The 15,320-nt window shown below is 34.5% G+C and overlaps 1 long non-coding RNA gene across 1 annotated transcript in view; it reads left to right on the top strand.

The window, feature by feature from the left end:
• Positions 1–12,708, top strand: part of LOC128929968 (uncharacterized) — a 508,389-nt gene extending 495,681 nt beyond the window's left edge. The window contains exon 5 of the long non-coding RNA XR_013528585.1: positions 12,583–12,708. This is a non-coding gene — a long non-coding RNA (uncharacterized LOC128929968). The remainder of the gene's footprint in view (positions 1–12,582) is intronic.
• The last annotated feature ends 2,612 nt before the right edge of the window (positions 12,709–15,320 follow it).

The following is a 15,320-nucleotide window of genomic DNA, read 5'->3' as shown; positions in this document are numbered from 1 at the left end:
CTCTATTAGTTTTCATGAGGACTGGCTATTAAAAGAGAACCTCATGCCAGTTAGAATGGCAATCATTAAAAAATCAGGAGACAAAAGATGCTAGAGAGAATGCAGAGAAATATGAACACTTTTACACTGTTAGTGGGATTGTAAATTAGTATAACTGTTGTGAAAGACAGTGTGGTGATTCCTAAAGGACCTAGAAATGGAAATACCATTTTACCCAGCAATCCCATTACTGGGTATATACCCAAAGGATTATAAATCATTCTATTATAAAGACACATGCACACGTATGTTCATTATGGCGCTATTTACAATAGCAAAGGCTTAGAGCCAACCCAAATGTCCATCAACAATAGACTGGATAAAGAAAATGTGGCACATATATGCCATGGAATACTATGCAGCCATAAAAAACAATGAGTTAGTGTCCTTCATAGGGACATGGATGAATCTGGAAACCATCATTCTCAGCAAACTGACACAAGAACAGAAAACCAAACACCGCATGTTTTCACTCATAGGTGGGAACAATGAGAACATGTGGACACAGGGAGGGGAGTATCACACACTGTGGTCAGTTGTGGGGGGCTAGCGAAGGGACAGAAGAGGGTGGGGATGGCTAATGTGGGGAGAAATACCAGATATAGGTGATGGGGAAATCAATGCAGCAAACCACCTTGCCATGTATGTACCTATGCAACAATCCTGCATGATCTGGACATGAACCCCAGAACCTAAAGTATAATTAAATAATAAAATTAAAATTAAAAAAAAAAGAGCCTGGCACCTCCCTGCCTGCTCTTCTGCTTTTGCCATCACCATGTGATCTCTGCAAATAATGGTTCTCCTTCACCTTGCACGATGAGTTGAGGCTGCCTGAAACCCTCACAAGAAGCAGATGTTGGCACCTGCTTTCTTGTATAGCCTTCAGAACTGTAAGCCAAAGAAATCTCTTTTCTTTATGTATTATCCATCCTCAGGTATTCCTTTATAGCAGCACCAAATATACTGAGACAGTAGGTCTTCTGGTTCAGTGAAGAGTTTTAACAGAATCCATGCCGGGGGCTCAAATACTCTGTAAAACTGCTTGGATATTGGTACTGATGCACTAGGAGCAGGAAAGAAAGACAAAACTACATTTGAAGTATGAGTTGATTGTAACCAAGAAGTGACACTGTCCCATCCAGGTTGGGAGGGGCCCTATGAAGGGAATTTGCTGAGTCAAATTTGTTCCCTTAAGGAATACAAAAAATTTCTGTCTATAGTAATTTGATGTCAAATAATTCGAATTGAGTGTTACAAAATAACACCATAATGGTGATAATCCCTGCGAACAATCTTTCAGGAGAATGGGCTTCTTGAGGAGCTGGAATTCTAACAGAAGGCCAGTAGGGCTTAGCCCTTCAGTTGAATAAATATGTGTTGTAGATGAAGCTGCTGTAGATGTCACTTATTTTATTTTATGCCTTAAAAATATACCAAATAATCACAACAAGAGTTCAGGTCAGCACAATTTGTAAAAGAAGCATCAACATCAAATTTTATGTCATTCATACCTATCCAGAAAACTATTCAGTCTTGAGATTTTTCTACATTGGGACCAGACAGAGGAGATTGGGACATGGAGTTTTGCTTTGTGTTCACGGAGCTAAATTTAACAACAACAACAAAATATTTTCTCTTTTTCTAATATGTATTACTTAGTATCATAAACCAAGATAAACAAAAACAATTGTGAGGGTATGATAAAGGGAAATTAGTGAGTTCATTTTTATTTTCTTTTGATTTAAATTTGTTAATCCTGGCTCAAAAAGTCATCTGCAATGGTGAGTCAAAAAATTGAAAGAGAACATTTGGAATCTGCTGGGTTAGGTAAGAGAAAAAAGACGTGGCTAATAAAGTAGAAAAACAGCCAAATATAATGTGTCAGATTGGCACATGTCATCTACCCACCATTTAGCTAGGCATTAAAGAAACTTGCAAAAATATAGAAAGAGCCTATTCTTCCCATTATTGTGTTTTGTTTTTGATAAGATAGTTATTCTGTGTTTTTGCTAATATGTAATGGGTTTATTATTGCTTATTATTTTAATATTTATTTTTAAATTTTACAGTTTTAATTCTGCTATGATAAATACTGATAGATATAACCTAACAATTAAAAAATGCTATTTGTAGTCCTTGATAATGTTTAAGTTTAAAAGCATTTTCAGACACAAATGTTTGAAAATCACTGGGCTAGAAGAAAGCAGGCATTTGGACTTTGCTGCTTTAACTGTTCACAGAAAGATAGAAAAGTAGAGAAATTTAAAAATTACCAAGGGTGTGGTTTAGGTAATGGACAAGGGAATCTATGATAAAAATTACAAAGATGAAAAAATTAGATGAGATTGTAGTGATCATGGAGTGTGAAGGGACTAGAGGTCCCAGTGATGTTGAAGGGCAGGTATATTGTGAACCCAAAGGTCTGGAGGTTGATATTAGAGGGTTGTTGGGGTCCGGCATGTCTGCAGGGGGGGCTCCTGACCTGTGGGAGTCCCTGAGACCGCCAATGTAGATGTCTGGTTCAACCTGAGGGAGAGAGTGCGTGGAAGTGAAAGAAAAGAGAAAAGCGGAGTCTGGAGGGCTTGCTTAGGCTATGTCCAAGCAGCCATTTTATTTTCGCAATACGTCTCATTATATGCTTTTCTGAAGTCAAAGTTGTTTATGCCAGATCAACGTACTTAAGTTACAGCAAGCAAGTTATACCCACTAAGTTGCGCCCAGTAAGTTAAGCCCAGTAAGTAGGTTACACCCAGCAAGTAAGTTACACCCAGTAAGTACTTAACAATTGTAAGCAAGTTACAGTTATGCCCTGTAAGCTATGGTAAGTTACAGTTACGCTCTGTAAGCTATGGTAAGTAAGTTACCAAGTGTAGATACTTAAGTTAATATTTTACAATGAAGGTAACAAGGGTCCAAAATGAACACAATCAAGCAATAAAACATAAGAAGCCAAAAGTGGACACAATGCCTTCCAAGTCCTCATATCCATAAAGTAATGTCTGTTAATTATTTTGAATAACATATAGTTCCTCTCTCGGTTCCTGCTTTCCCTCAGCTCGACTCCCCCAACTGGGGATCTGTGTCCAGGCTCAAGCTCACCATATGGTGAGGCCCATTTCCCAGGGGCCTCACACGGGAGCGATCTCCACAGATTCCCTCAGAGGGTGTCATATTTGACTATCCTGCTTTACAGCTTCAGTGTTTCCTGAAGGGCAGATAAAATGTGAACCCAAAGTCTGGAGGTTGGTATTAGAGGGTGTCAGATTTGACTATCCTACTTTGCTGCTTCAGTGTTCCCGGCATGGCAGGATTAGAGGTGACAGGTGTAGTGGAAGTTCAAGTCACTGGAAATGAACCTGAGGAGTAAGGATATTGGATGGTTGTTCATTGAACTGTTGAAGACCTTCCTGATCAAGCCATAGCTTGGGTAATGGTTCCAGAGTAGAGGAAGGCAATGAGATCTTCAGTACATGAGGAGAACAGTGGGAGGCCAGCAAATGAGCTGAAAGTGTGGGGACAGAAAACAGCAAAAAGTGAGAGCAGTCAAAACAGGTCTACTTTCAGAAGTAATAATTTCCTGCGTGATTTTTATTTTCATGGGTTGGAAAATAATAAAGAGCATCCAGTGCAAAGTGCTAAAGAAGATATGGTGCCCTCAGGGAAGATAGGTGTCTCCAGGAGAGCGTCTGGAGTGTTACGAGGAAGTAAGAAAGTCTACAGGGTTGATGATAAAGGAGGAAGTGAGCTCCCTGTTATGGAAGGGGGATTTCACGGGGCACCAGGAAACAGATGTGAGTAGGTCAGGATAAATGGCAGTTATGGTCGGAAAAAGGAAACATAGACTTGTATATACAAAATTCCAGGACAAAGGATAGATAGCTGAAGACATTTACAATTTGGAGATTGACAAAGCATGATATAAATATGAATCTAGTGGGCTGTGGTAGACGCCAAGGCTATTCAAGTTATTCTCACATTTGCCCTCTCACTCCCATGTATTCAATAGGCAAACATCACTTCCTCCAGTACTCTTCCTTCTTTACTCCTTAATGCTCGTTTTGATCCTTTTCCCCATAATAGTAGTTTGAGGTTTTCCATGTTGTTGCATGCATCTTCCTGGTAAACCTGGTACTTTCATCTGAATAATCAACTTATGTGATCCATGGAATCCAGAATCTTAGAATTAATGTGAATGAAAAAAGCTGATTGTGTCCATTATAAGGTTTATGCAGTGTCCATTACAGGGACACCATCAGCTCTTTTCATTCACATTAATCCTAAGGAGGGGTAGATTTAGGGGAAATCAAACATGAATCATAATCCCAAAAGAATTAGAAATTGCAGAAACCTCTTTCGATCACCTACAGAATCAAAGTAATATGTTGAATTTTATTTCCTCTAGTTAGAAAGCTATTACCTTTTGTCAGTAAATCAAAGAGAGAGATTTAGAGCAAATGCCATTATTCTACAAGTTATAATGCTGTTAAGAAAACACTATACAAATACTACCAGGAAAAATTTAATTCACAAGTAATTAAAATATATTTTTCAGCCAAATACACATTTTAACTGCACATATTAAACATTATAAAATTCATTTCTTATAAAATATTTTCTACTTTTGACTAATTAGTGAAACCATTTGTACAAGTTTTTAAATAAAAATTTATACAAGTGTTAACAAGTAATTGTATAACATCTATACAATAAATAATTTACCTGAAACATTCTTGGTTAAATGTGGGTTTGTTAGTGAAGCACTTAGGGAAACATCTTTTCTCTTGAATAAGTAAATTACCCCTTTTTCTCTCGAATAAGTAAATTATCCCTTTCATCTCTAATTTGTACACCTAGTTCTTAATTTTATGAAATTGATACATTCTGTGGAGATGTTCCCATATTTGATTCATTCAGTGACAGTTTGTTGAAATGTTGACTTCCTAGAAAAGAGAGGTTTAGCTGAGGCCAACTTTGGGATTTAGCATAGAGAGAGAGATGTCATGAGGACCCAGAAGTGAACTGCTAAAGCAAGAAACAGTTCACAACAGGGGTACACACCAAAAGGCACTTCAAAAGAGGTAAATCTCAAAAAATTTGGAGGGGAGATTGTAAGCACATTTTGTTTTAAGAGCCCAGCAAGGATTTTCTAAGGCACACCAAAAATTCTCTCCTATCCATTTCTCTAAAGGAAATGCTTTCAAAAAATGTAATGGAAGTCCATCAATCTCTCATTTTTTTAAATTAAATAAAATACTTAGAAACATGCATATTTATAATGGCACTAACTGTACTGAACTCTAATTTTATGGCTGTTTCAGAATTGTCAATTAAGTGATTTTCTTACATAGTTCATAAAATGTGAATGAGGTAGGTCACATTGGAGCCTTAATGTACATCATATGGTCTAATGGTGTCTTGTAATCATTGCAGAACAGTGATATGAGTAAATATTACTTTTCTATAGATTGTTTGTCATAAAACATTATTTTTCCATTTGAACCATGATAGATAATAGTTTGTAAAGCAATTACAGGGAGTGGTTATTTGAATCTAAATTTTTATTTAATTTATAATGTTGCTTTAAAACATTCCACCAAGCAAAACTGGTCATTCCAACTTTGATAAGTTCTATATATGTTTATTTTTGGCCAAGGTAAAACTAAACCAAGTAAAATTGGATTCTTTATTTCAGAAAAAAATATTTCTAATTCAACTATAACTTACAATTGCTATCCAACTTTAAAGTTAAAATTTATCATTGAGAATTATAATGAGAGGGTATCCATGCATGAGCATGAGAGAGAAAGAGAGAGACAGAGAAAGGGAGACAGTAACTGAACAGAGAAGAAGGGGGCCTATCGTGGTTTTATTCTCCTATGCTTTCTTTGCATTTGACCATGTAAAAGCAATCAGCAATTTAGCAGTTCATAAAAGCCTTTGATGACCAGTGGACAGGAAAATGAGAGTCATTTAATAGAAGGAATATACACATGGACAGATGTGGACATGAAGAAAACAATTTTAAAAACATTTTCTGGCTGTTGATTTTTTTTTTACTTAATCTTATAATTGTTGGTTAATTTGTGTTTTAGTGTTGAACCACTATATATCCAGTGTCAAAAAAAAAAAAAAAACCTTGCCTTGTTGACTCTATAAAGGTCAAGCTAAGATAATTTACATTTCTAGGCTATTTCTACAGTGCTATATTTTACTTCTTAGTAATGCAAATAGTTGTAAGTTATGTTATCTTTACGTCAAGGATTTCTACATAAGGCCTGAGATTTACAAATATGCCACATTAGTGAGGTTAAAGAAATAGAATTGGTAAAGCAGTGTTTTCCTCATCTAAAACCTATTAAAGAATGGCAGGTAGTAAATTAGAGAGATTTGAAAATTATTTCAGTTTCATTGCCTTCATTCCTCAGTGTTAAGAAGAATCCTTCCATAATCTTTGACTCCTATCAAAGACAAAATTCTATTTATCACACTTTGCTAAATTTTTTGTATGTTTTAATTTTTAACTACTTGGGATAATTTATTAGTGGTCGGATGTGCCACTATTGTGGTTCTTCACATTTAGGAAACTCATTCAAGAAAATTAGTCCCCTTCTTCAAGGACTAGCATGAACTGTAATGAGTTATGCATCTTCACTATTTCTCCAGTGATGTGTTATACTAATACATCATTTATGAAAGCTGTCTCTTTAATGATGTATTAATGTAATACATCATCAGACTGAGGGAGAAGAAAGATGAATTGCTTACAATATGGTGTCCTCCATAGAACAAAAGAGTTTTAGAGCAGATTAATGTAAATTAGAGAAGAAAAGAAGTCTACCTTTAGCAAATTACACTAGCTCTACCCAGTCAGTATCTGTATCTTTTCAACTAAATTTGAAGATTGCATTTAATCAAACTATTTTATCGTGAAGCAATACGTGATGTACAGATTCTTCTTTTTGATAGTTGTATTTGAAATACAGTCTTTTATGATTTGTACTTGTTATATTCATAAAGCCTCTCCTGAATTAAAGTAGTTTTAACAAAATTACATACTTAAAAGGTCTTTACTTTATGTAGGGATGGTGTGATTTTGTTATTTTTAATGATTCTTCATAATGTATGATAAATTATAAAAATTTGTGTTATGTGAAAAATACTCATCGACCGAAGCATGCTCTATGTGTGATTAACTATAATACAATCTGGAGCAAAAGGAAACACCTTCCTCTACCATACTGCATCTTTTTTATATGGCTTCCTTTTTGTTATTCTTTCTATCCCTATAATTCCATTTGTCATGTGCCTCTGGTTAATTCAGTGATTCAAGTCTTGCTGATCCTTTCTCTAAATATTTTTACTCTTTCTTCACCTATTACTATCTCATTCCTGATCTTTGTCACTTTCTTTCAAGTTACTGTAACATTTCAAACTAGAATCATGTCAACTGGACAGGCAACCAGAAGATCCAGGCTTAGATTTTCATTATATCTTTCTAAAGTTTTGAGTAAAAAGTCATTTGTCATTGTATAACCAATTTGTAAAATTGTTTACAAGTGTTGACTGGAGTCAACCACATACACGTTATGTGAAACTGAGTGTGTTGTCTGAGTGCAGAGGAAGGGAGAAACCTTTATTTTCCTTTATTCACCTTTAAAATGATTCTCTCTTGGGCAGATACCTGCTGCCATAAAGTTAACAGAAAATGTGTATTTTATTTTAATTTTTTATGCATAAATGATTGTGGTAAATATATAATACATGTGATATATTCATACAAGCAAAAAATGTACAATGATCAAAACAGGATAATTGAGATATTCATCACCTCAAACATGAATCATTGTGTGTGTGTGTGTGTGTGTGTGTGTGTGTGTGTGTGTGAGATGTGTGTTTGTTGGACACATTCCAAAATACTCCTCTAGTTGTTTAAAAATATACACCATATTATTGCTATCTATAGTCACCCTGTTGTACTACTGAGCACTAGATCTTATTTCTTTTATCTAATTGTATTTTTGTAACCATTAACCAACCTCTGTTTATTCCTCCACTCCTACTATCCTTTCCAGTCTCTGGTAATCATCGTTCTACTCTCTACTTCCATGAGATCTGTTCTTTTAGTTCTTACATAGGAGAGAACATTCAATATTTGTATTGCTATGCATGAGTTATTTCAGTTAGCATGATGACAGGATTTCTCCTAAGGCATGTTGTTGCAAATGACAGAATTTCATGCTTTTCATGATTCAGTAATATTCCATTGTATGTATGTAATGCATTTTATTTTCCCATTCATCTGTTGATGGATACAGATGATGTTGATTCCATATCGTGATTATTGTGAATACTGCTGCAATACATATGGGAATGCAGATATCTCTTTAATATAGTGATTTCCTTTCTTTTGGATGTATACACAGCAGATGGATTTCTAGATTATATGGTAGTTCTGTTTTTAGTTTTATGAGAAATCTCCATTGTATTTTCCATAGTGGTTGCACTAATTTGCATTTTCCCTACAGTGTACAAGCATTTCCCATTTCCCACATTCTCATTAGCATTCATTTTTAACTCATTTTGATGAAATTTTAACTGGGGTGAGATGATATTCTGTGATTTTTATTTGCATTTCTCTAGTGATTAGTGATGTTGAGAATTTTTACATATACCTGTTGACCATTTGTATTTCTTTGTTTGAGGAACGTCTATTCAGACTTTTTGTTGCTTTTTAATTAAATTATTTGTTGGTATTTTTGCTATTGAGTTGATTGAGTTCCTTATATATTCTAGATAAATCCCTTACCAGATGAATAGTTTGCAAATATTTTATTTCATTCTGTTAGTTGTCTCTTCACCTGATTTTTTTCTTTGCCATAAAAAAAGCTTTTTAACTTGTTGTAATCCCATTTGTCCTTTTTGCTTTGGATACCTTTTGTTTTTGATGTGTTACTCAAAAAAATCTTTACCCAAAACAATGTCTGATGCATCTCCTCGATGTTTTCTTCTATAGAAGAATATATGGTCTTTCAAATTTGAAAATATTCAAACATGGTTTGATATTTAATGGAAGTTACTTATTAGTTGAGTAGCATTTTGGAGGCCATGAAAACCAAAACTGTACCCACAGGAGGGATTAGTATTAGACACAAGAGAAAATTAAATTATTATTAGAAGTGCAATCATGAACCACATAATACTTTGGTCAAAAACAGACAGCATGTATTATGTTAGTTTGATAAGATTATAATATCAAATTATACTATACCTATTTTTGGTTTAGATGTATTTAGAGACACAAGTGCTTTCCATTGTATTATAGCTGCATACAGTATTCAGTACAGAAACATGCTGGGCAAGTTTTTAGCCTAAGAGCAAATGAGTAGCATATAGTCTGGTTGTGCAGTAGACTATGCCATCTAAATTTGTGTAACTACACTCTATATTGCTGTCATGGAAAAATTTTCTAATGACACTGTATTAGTCCACTTTCAGGCTGCTGACAAAGACATAACCAAGACTGGAAAGAAAGAAAGGTTTAATTAGACTTACATTTCCACATGGCTGGGGGGAGCTCAGAATCATGGCAGGAGACAAAAGGCACTTCTTACATGGCAGCAGCAAGAGAAAATGAGAGGGAAGGAAAAGCGGGAACCTCTGATAAACCATCAGATCTAGTGAGTCTTATTAACTATGATGAGTATAGCACAGCATAAGAAAGACCAGCCCCCATGATTCAATTACCTCCCCCTCCCACAACATGTGGGAGTTCTGGGAGATATGATTCAAGTTAAGAGTTGAATGCGGACGCAGCCAAAGCGTATCAGACACGTTTGTTAGAATGTATCCCTGTTACTTTATTTCCATACAACCTACTTGATTGAGTTGAAAACAATGACCCTCCAAAACTTGCACACTAATTTTTGTAGCAGTTTTATTCATAATTTCTAAGACTGGAAGCAACTAGGATGATGTCCCTCAATAGGTGAATGAATAAGCACTGTGATGCCTCTATAGAATGGGATATTATTTGACAATAAAAATAAATGAACTATAAACCCTCAAAAAACAAAACAACCCTGAAGGAACGTTAAAATCATATTGCTAAAAAAGCCAGTTTGAAAAGGATGTATACCCTATGATTCTAACTGTATGAAAAGGTAAATTATAGAGACTAAAAAGATTAGTTGTTGCCTAGAGTTGGAGAGAGTTAGTGGATGAATGGGTGAAACATAGGGGATTATTACAACAATGAAACTATTCTGTATAATACTTTAAGAATAAATAAATCATACTATGTATTTGTGAAACTCAGAATTATGCAACACAGTAATTTATTATTACTAACTAAACTTCATAGTTAATGTGAATTATGGATTTTACTGAATAGTAATATATTAATTTTGGTTCATTAATTATAAAAATGTACCATATTTATGTTAGATGTTAATAATAAGAAAGTTGTGTGTTGGGGGCAGTACAGTATATGAGACCTTTCTGTACAGTCTACTCATTGTTTTTTCCACATTTAAAACTATTCTTAAAGGAGATAATTAAAACTGGTAATCTTTGGCTACAGTTTTTCTTCTATTTCAAGTCACCCTAGAGAAAAAAATCAGAAAATCTCCTTTGGCCTTACTTTCATTTCCTCCAAAGCACCTTTACCCTTTATAATTAGATACAGTTTCTCTGAAATCTCAATTTCTACCATCCTTTGGAGAAAGCAGTATCTGAGTGTTATGCTTCTGTTTGTACCTACTGTATCTGTACATCATGAAATTGATGTCAGCATATTGGGCTACACAAATGAAACATTTCCTAAAGGATTTTATTATCTTAAGATAATCTTCTTGAAGCTACTGCAATTATCTCAATTTTAAAAATTATATATGCAAATGACCTTAAGTACAAAAGCAACTGTCATGCTGAAAGAAAGACCTGGTGAAATAATGAATCTAATAAAATAACTGTATTTAGAGAACCTATTGTGTTCTGAAACAAAGTACTTCATTGACAAAAAATAATGTGTGGTATATAAACACATAAAAGTCATTTTAATTTAACTTGAATATTATTTCCCCTTTCAGTTATAATTTCCCACTTAATTATTAACATAAATTCATTAAAACTTATGTCAACAGTCTAATTCACTGGGGAAAGAAGTAAAGAAGAATAGGGAAGAAAGAAAGACTGGTTAATTGTGTTTGAGAGATGAAAGAGTCAGAAATCCTGATTATCGTGAGAGCAATAAATTATTAAATCTACCCACACTTCTTATTTTTAATCTCTACTATTAAATTTTGCATCCATAAATATTCTCATGCAGTCACTGGTAAAACACTAATTAGTATTTATACACTGATGCCTGTTATGCTTGACCTTTAAAGAATTTCAGTTTGCGAATTCTATTTTTTGGTATACAAACAACTTACCAAAACTAATTGCCTCCAACTCTAAAAATGTAATGTTTAATTAAAATGGCTTAAGCTCTTTAAAAATAACTCCAGGTAACTCGTTTTTCTGTATTTATTGATGCTACATTTCATCAAAGCATGAAGTGACTTCATTATTTTGAGAGTAAGAACATTATTTTTTAGTCATAATTCAGTTTTAATATAGACACCTTTTGAATGATTCTTTAAGATTTGAGTAGGATTTAAAAACTGTAATTATGTCTCATACTATGCCATAGTTTGGATGTTTGTCTCCTCCAAACCTCATGTTCAAATTCATCCTAGTGGTGGAGATGGGGCCTATGGAGAAGTGTTTGAGTTATGAGGGAAAATCCTTCATGAATAGATTAAGGCTCCCCAAGAGTCCACCAGGAAACCCTACTGGTCAAGCAAAACCAAACTTAAAAGTTTCATTTCAGCAAGGGGCAACACCACCTTGATAGAATTTTTGGCTATGTCTCAAAAGGGGAAATCAAGGGAGAATATTGTAGAGCTTCAAATTCTGGACTGGATGGTTTTTAGGCAGGTCTTGCAAGGTAAGAAACGGGTTTGTATTGAGCAAACTTTCTGATATACTAGTTTCAGGATCATGAGCATAGTAAGAAAAGGGTGTTAAAAAGATTCTTAATGAATAAGTTTCAATTAGTAAGCTATTAAGTTGGTTCACAGTCTTACCTTCTAGGAGAAGGTATTTCTTAGAGCAAACAGGCTAGTTTCACTTATTTTGTATATTTGAATTCCATGGCATTTTGCTCTCATGATCTTACAGTGCATGGAAATAATTGTCTAGTTTTGCAAGATCAGAAGTGGATTTGGAAGACGGTGTGGCGATTCCTCAAGGCCTTAGAAATAGAAATTCCATTTGACCCAGCAATCCCATTACTGGGTATATATCCAAAAGACTATAAATCGTTCTACTATAAGGACACATGTACACGAATGTTCATTGCAGCACTGTTTACAATAGCAAAGACCTGGAATCAACCCAAATGCCCATTGATAATAGACTGGATTGGAAAAATGTGGCACATATACACCATGGAATATTATGCAGCAATCAGAAATGATGAGTTTGTGTCGTTTGTAGGGACATGGATGAATCTGGAGAACATCATCCTCAGCAAACTGACACAAGAACAGAAAATGAAACACCGCATATTCTCACTCATTGGTGGGTGATGAAAAATGAGAACACATGGACACAGAAAGGGGAATACTAAACACTGGGGTGTATTGGGGGGAAAAGGGGAGGGCCAGTGGGAGGGGGAGGTGGGGAGGGATAGCCTGGGGAGAAAAGCCAAATGTGGGTGAAGGGGAGAAGAAAAGAAAGCACACTGCCATGTGTGTACCTACGCAACTGTCTTGCATGCTCTGCTCATGTACCCCAAAACCTATAATCCAATAAAAAATTAAAAAAAAAAAAAAGAAGTGGATTTGGGGCAGGGGGGTGTAATTAATGAAGCTTAAGCTTTAAGAATTCTTGCATGAAAAGGCCCCTTTGAAAAATTGTTGATGGGCACTACAAGAATGTTAATATGTTCATAAGGATATTTTAAAAATAAATAGTGTAAATTAGGATATTTAACAATAATTGGCTAAGATTGATTTTGTTCCCCACTACGGTGTCCCCTCTGTTTCACCACTCCTGCTGTCTGATGTTGTCAACACTAACAAAAGGCAAAGTAAGTTGAGGATAATTTGGTTTGGGTTTGGTAGGATATACTTACGAGGTTCACAGACACTTTCCTGTATAGTTGAGTAATTAAAATTCATCACATGTAGGCATGACTTCCAGAAATACTATTTTCACCTACTATGACTTGCAATATTATGACAAAATAGGTGTCATAGATGAAAATATGTTTCACATTGCCTGGCAATGGAACAATGCAGGCAGTGGATAAGAAACAAACTTGAGATGCATGGAGTTATAAATTATAGTTAATAAGCAGATGTATAAAACAGTAAGCAGAGGAGTTACTTGTCCTTGATGCACAGGATGGCATTCTCCCATCAGAAATATGCTCCAAAATGCAGTAATCAACACTTTGAATATTCAATTGTAATAACTTTGTCCCTGTGTATGTCACTGCACATAAACCCTTTCAACTGTTTTTTTTTTATTGTGGTAAAATACATACTGTAAACTTTGTCATCTTAACTATTTTTAAGTGTCAGTAATGTTACATTCATAATGTTGTACAACCATCACCACTATTTATTTCCAGAACTTTTCTTAATCTTACAAAACTGAAACTCTATATGCTTTAAATAATACTGGTCCATTGCACAATGTTCCCCAGCTCCTGACAACCATCTCTCTACTTTCTCTCTTCATGATTTCAACTACAGTAACTACCTTATATAAATGAAATCATGTAATATTTGTCTTTTTGTGACTTATTTCGCTTAGCATTGTATCCTCAAGTTTCATCCATGTTGCAGCATGTGTCAGAATTTTCTTTTTAAGCCTGAGTAATATTCTATTGCATTTATACTGTGAATACATTTTAAATAAACTTTATTGTTTATAGTCTGTTTTTATACCAGTAGCAATGTTCTTTTAGTTACTGTAGCCCTGTAGTGTAGTTTGAAGTTGGGTAGCATGATGCTTCCAGCTTTGTTCTTTTTGCTTAGGATTGCCTTGGCTATCTGGGCTTTCTTCTTTCTATATGGATTTCAAAATAGTTTATCCTAGTTTTGTGAAGAATGTCAATGGTAGTTTAATAGGAACAGCACTGAATCTATACATTGCTTTAGCTAATATGGCCATTTTAATGATATGTTCATTGCAGCACTATTCACAATGGAAAATACATCGAATCAACCTAAATGCCCATCAATGATAGACTGGATAAAGAAAATGTGGCATATATGCATCATGGAATACTATGTAGCCATAAAAAGAATGAGATCATGTCCTTTCATGTCCTTTGCAGAAAATGGATAGAGCTAGAGGCTATTATCCTTAGCAAAATAATGTAGGAACATGAAACTAAATACCACATGTTCTCACTTCTAAGTGGGAGATAAATGATGAGAACACATGGGCACATAGAGGGGAACAACACACACTGAGGCCTATTGGAGGGTGGAGGGTGGGAGGAGGGACAGGATCAAGAAAAATGACTTATGAATAGCAGGCTTAATACCTGGGTGATAAAATAATCTACACAACAAACCCCCATGAAACAAATTTTCCTGTATAACAAAACTGTAAATTTATCCTTGAACTTAAAAGTTACATAATAATAATTTAAAAAGAAAAAAAGAATAAAGCTTCTATAAATATTTGTCAACACTTTTTTATATCTCATTGATAATTACAGTGGATCATTTCATAAAGCAATAGCCACCATTTTCCAAAGCAGACGTACCATTTCAGCTTACCATCAGCAATGTAACCTACAATATCCTTGTCAACATTAGGTATTGTCAGTTTTTAAAATGTTAACCGTGTTATGAATATAGAGTGGTTTTAATGTGTTTGAGTAATGTTGAGAACCTTTTCATTTACTTATTAACTATGCATATATCATCTTTTTTGACATGCATATTCTTACATTTTGTTTACGAATTTATTGTTATTGATATATTAGACTTTTAATGTCTTCAGGAACCAAGTATTTATTTCTGGTATGTGCGTTACAAGTATTTTATTGTGATCAGTGTACTACCTCTTAATTTTCTTAATAGAATATTTTTCAGGGAAAAGTCTTTAATTTTGGTTAATTTTAACTTATCAATTTTTATTATCTGGTTTATCTTTTTGTGCCCTATACAAAAATTCCATACCTGTTACAAAGGTTGCAAAGATTTATGTCT

This window comes from Callithrix jacchus, chromosome 17 (genome assembly GCF_049354715.1).
Source record: "Callithrix jacchus isolate 240 chromosome 17, calJac240_pri, whole genome shotgun sequence".
Lineage (NCBI taxonomy): Eukaryota > Metazoa > Chordata > Mammalia > Primates > Cebidae > Callithrix > Callithrix jacchus.
The sequence above is the reverse complement of the archived record's forward strand: the minus strand, read 5'-3'. Positions and strand labels throughout refer to the sequence as shown.